Here is a 5435-nt window from a genome sequence, read left to right as displayed (position 1 = left end):
CGCGTGGCGCCCCAGCCAGTCAGCGCGCCGCCAGCCGGGCCGCCCGCCTACGCGAGGCCGCGCGTCCAATAGGGGGGAGCCTCGCCGCTCCGGACATGTCAATTGGCGGTGGCCATAGAGAGGAGGAATGCTAGAGCGTCCTGAACGGCCCCGCCCCTGGTCTCTTTCCGGCTTCCTCGCGTCAATTCTTTCCGGAAATCTTCCCTCGCCTGGGCGGGACTTCTGGGAGCGCAGGACCGGAAAAGGCAATGCCAGCCAGAGACCAGGTTCTCGGAGTGGAGTTGGCTGAGGGGTGATCGACCCGTCCCTACCGACTCCAAGGTGTCCCCTTAGACAAGTTACCCCTTTGTGGTTGTTTTTAGGATTAAGTGTGAGGAGGTAACTAGAGCTTTACCACAGAAGTTTTGCTAATTTTATTTCCATTGTAATTCGCATGAATACACGTTTCAGATGTTTTTACTGGCTTGCGGAAAGAAAAGCAAGAATAGGGGTTAAGAGAACAAGCTCTGGAACAAGCGAGTCCTGGGTCTCTTATTAGTTGAGTGATCTTGACCTCTCTGAGCTTGTTTCCTTATCTGTCAAGTGGGGATAGTCACAGTATTCACTTCATAAGGTTTTTTAGAATTAAATCACCTAATAATATATTTTTATTATGAAAATTATTTTAATGATTTATAAGCTGAACATCCTCCTTTAATTTTTTTTTAATTGGGGTATAGCTGTTTTACAGTGTTGTGTTAGTTTCTACTGGACAGCAAAGTGGAGTTCCCTGTGCTGTACAGCAGGTTCTCATTAGTTATCTATTTTATGTTAAGTTAGTGTATATATGTCAATCCCAATCTCCCAATTCATCCCACCCCCCCCTTCCCCCCTTGGTGTCCATACGTTTGTTCTCTACATCTGTGTCTCTATTTTTGCCTTGCAAACGTGTTCGTTTGTACCATTTTTCTAGATTCCAAATATATGCGTTAATATATTTGTTTTTCTCCTTCTGACTGACTTCACTCTGTATGACAGTCTCTAGGTCCATCCACGTCTCTACAATGACCCAATTTTGTTGCTTTTTATGGCTGAGTAATATTCCATTGTATATATGTACCACATCTTCTTTATCCATTCGTCTTTCGATGGGCATTTAGGTTGCTTCCATGACCTGGCTATTGTAAATAGTGCTGCAATGAACATTGGGGTGCATGTGTCTTTTTGAATTATGGTTTTCTCTGGGTATATGCCCAGTAGTGGGATTGCTGGGTCATATGGTAATTCTGTTTTTTAGTTTTTTAAGGAATCTCCATAGTGGCTGTTATCAATTTACATTCCCACCAACAGTGTAGGAGGGTTCCCTTTTCTCCACACCCTCTCCAGCATTTGTTGTTTTGTAGATTTCTGAATGATGCCCATTCTAACTGGTGTGAGGTGATACCTCATTGTAGTTTTGATTTGCATTTCTCTAATAATTAGTGATGTTGAGTAGCTTTTCATGTGCCTCTTGGCCATCTGTATGTCTTTGGAGAAATGTCTATTAGGTCTTCTGCCCATTTTTTGTAAATCACCTGATAATATACTGACAGATCTTTGAGTGGCACTGCCACGGAACAGCCGCTCAATAAATGGTAGTAAAGTTGAAAAGGAAATAAAATGTTTCAACCCGCATAAAATATATTTAAATAAGCTACGGTGGTTAAAGAAATGTTGACCAGGGACGTCCTGGGGCAGATGGCCCAACACAGGCCTTTTGAAACCAGAAAAAGACCTACTATCTGCCTACAAAGTGAATGAGGATTTGTCCCTGAGAGATCTCAATTAAACCACTAGAAATACAGGGAGCTTCCTTAAGTGGGGATGATCCTTTACTTGGAAGTTTCACTCAAATATGAAACTGGTTCTGTGGAAGATTACCACCCAACTGTGTAAAAAGCATATTTTGCACTTGAAGTAACCTTCCCCAAAAGGATCAGGAAAACTGCATCTCTGTGACTTTACACCTTTCACGGGCTTAAGCCCTGAAATGATGATGATACTACCATCCCCATAAATATTCAAAATAAATATTTGATCAACAAAATGAAAAGGCAGCCTACAGAATGAGAGAATACATGTGCAAATCATCTGGTAAGGAGTTAACATCCAACATACATAAGGAACTCATACAACTTAATAGCAAAAAGCCAAATAATACGATTTTAAAATGAGTGTCTGAATAGATATCTTTCCAAAGAAGACATACAAATGCCCATCGGGTACATGAACAGGTGCTCAATATCACTAATCATTAGGGAAATGAAAATGAAAACCACAATGGGATATCACCACACTCATCAGAATGGTTATTATCAAAAAGTTAAGGGATAACAATTGTTGGCCAGGATGTGGAGAAAAGGGAACCCTGGTGCACTGCTGGTGGGAATGTAAAGTGGTGCAGTCACTATGGAAAATAATATAGAGTTTCCTCGAAAAAGAATTTTTTTTAAAATAGATCTACCCTATGATCCAGAAATTCCACTTCTGGGTATATATATGAAGGAAGTGAAATCACTATCCCAAAGAGTTCTCTGCACCCCCATGTAAATTACAGCATTATTTACAATAGCCAAGACATGGAAACAACCTAAGCGTCTATTAATGGATGCATGGATAAGAAAATGTGGTATATGTATACAATGCAAATTAGCCATATCAAATAAAGATTTGCAACATCATGGATGAAACTTGAGGGCATTATGCTAAATGAAATAAGTCAGAGAAAGCCAAATACTATACCATCTCACTTATATAGAAAAATCTAAAAAACAAAAAACTTATAGAAACAGAGTAAATTAGTGATTACCAGGGGCTGGGAGCATGGGGAAAATAGGTAAAGGTGGTCAAATTGTACAAACTTCTGGTTATAAGATGACTAAGCTCTGGGGATGTACTGTACAACATAGTGACTATAGTTAGCAATACTGTATTGTATGCTGGACAGTTACTAAGAGAGTAGATCTTAAAAGTTCTGACCACACACACACACACAAAGGTAACTATGTGTGGTGATGGATATATTAATTAACCTCATGGTGGTAATCATTTTGCAATACATACTTATATCAAGTCATTACACTGTAAACCTTAAACTTACACAATGTTATACGTCAACCATAGCTCAATAAAGCTGGAGTAAAGACAGAAACAATACTAAACTTAAAAAAAAAAGTTCAGAAGTGCAATAAAATATTGATTTTTTCCCCCTCGGTGATGACTTTGATCCTTTTTTAAAAAAACTTAAATTCCACACAAAAAAATAAATGTTGGTTCTATTTTACTAGTTCCCTAGGCTCACATCTGTCAGGTAATCCCAGAACGTTTATACCTTTAAATATCGGGTGAATCACCTATATAAAGTACTTGTATAAAACTCTGAGATCTGGATGAAGAAATTAGGGAAGGCCTGGGTGCTTATCATGTGGTTTTCAGGGCACAGTATGCCTTTCTGCACTGATGCTCTGGGTCACATTTTATGCCTGGAATATGAAGACAAAAGCTAGTCTGAGGTTATACTTGAATTAAATTCTTTGAGTACAGGGCTGTCTTGGTCTGGTTCTCTCCTGTATCATTAGCTCCTAGGACTGGGCCTGGCTTATGGCAGGCAATTCATATTAGGAAGTTAGGAAGAACCCAGTAACTTAAATCAGACTGTGGCCTTGCAATTAAGCAGGGCCCAAAATTCAACCAGGACACCGAAGACGGTGTTATCAGAGGGAGGACTCTGGCTGGTACGTTCAAAAGGTACATCAGAGAGTCAGAGACAGAAAAGTGACCCCAGACTTGCTGGAGTGGAGGGAGCCTGACATCAGGGAGAGAGGCAACGGAGAAAATGGGCTTTCAGAACTCAGTGACACCGGCAATTAACAGAATCCAACCACTTCCTCTTGCTTTGAGTCTCTTAATTGTCCGCTGCTGTGGGTGCAAACTACCTTCCAACCCAGTGGCTTGAACACCATTTCAATCATTTTCTTGCCCACAGTTTTGCTCATTGGGGATGGCTTATCCCTTCCTCGCAGTGGCTACTAGGGCAGCTCCATGGTGGATGGAATATAATAACTTCCACGTTCGGGCTGCGAGCCAGGGTGCCTTGCTTCACCTCCACAAAGCCTCTCTCTTCCCGTAGAGGGTTCTCATTCAGTATTCAGGCCAAGGTTTTTACATGGTGGTCAGTTTCCAAGTTTCACTGAAAGTGAGACTTCAGGCTTGGAAGTTAAAGCAAGTCACAGCCAACACCCACTCAGGTACCACCATTTTTAAAATCTCTGGTGTATTTTTTTTAATATACCAGGAATGTTAAAAAAAAAAAAAAGGTGGCTCAGGCTGCATCAGGCTCTGAGAGACTGCAGCTCTGCCATCGTTAATGCCTCCCAGGCTTCATCCCATCTTATTATGTTTTTGTTTTGTTTTGTTTTGTTTCTGTTTGTTTTTGGCCACGCTGTGTGGCATGCTGGATCTTAGTTCCCCAACTAGGGATCAAACCTGTGCCCCCTACCTTCGAGCACGGAGTCTTAACCACCGGACCGCCAGGGAAGCCCCTTCATTCCTGTTTAGATACTGAGCATTAAGCAGTATCTAAATTAGATATTAGACAGGGCACAGGAAATGTTTGCTGAGGGCATAGAGGATGTGCCTAGTATTAGTCTGCTCAGGCCACCATAACATAACACCACAGACTGGGGGGCTTAAACAACAGAAATTAATTTTCTCACAGTTCTGGAGGCTGGAAGTCTGGGACCAAGGTGTCAGCAGCGCTGGTTTTTCCTGAGGCCTCTCCTTGGCCTGCAGATATGCACCTTCTCCCTGTGCCCTCACATGGCTTTTGCGCTGTGCATCCCTGGTGTTTCTCTGTGGGTCCAAATATCTTGGCTCCAGTCAGATTGGACTAGGGCCTACTGCCACGGCCTCATTTTAACTGAATCACATCTTTAAAGGCCCCATCTTCAAATTCAGTCACATTCTGAGTCACTGGGAGTTAGGACTTCAACACATGAATTTGGGGGATGGACACAGTTCAGCCCCAAACAGCTCACTCCAGCCTCTCCTCCCCCAGCCCCCTTCTACTCAGAACCCCTCAGCTTTCCTGTGTCTGCTGCCCTGCGACCTTCAAGAGGAGAACTTTAAGGTCCCTCTTTTCCTATGATCCCAGCTGGTAGCTCTGAACCAGAGTCTGACATGAGGGGTTGGGGTCCTGCACAGACACTTGCCCAGAGGTAGAGAGACCGTGAGGCAACTCCCTGTCCACCTGATTGGAATATTCTTCCCAGTTGAGGGGCGCTAACCCCGCCCCCAGTCGGCAGGTGCTCTCAATTGACACCAGGCTGGAACACTTAAGCCTTCTAGATCCTCAGCGCACGTTTATTTATTTTTTAAAGTATTTATTTATTTATTTGGCTGTGCCAGGTCCTTGTTGC

The sequence above is a fragment of the Tursiops truncatus genome, chromosome 20, assembly GCF_011762595.2.
Source record: "Tursiops truncatus isolate mTurTru1 chromosome 20, mTurTru1.mat.Y, whole genome shotgun sequence".
Taxonomy (NCBI): domain Eukaryota; kingdom Metazoa; phylum Chordata; class Mammalia; order Artiodactyla; family Delphinidae; genus Tursiops; species Tursiops truncatus.
The sequence above is the reverse complement of the archived record's forward strand: the minus strand, read 5'-3'. Positions refer to the sequence as shown.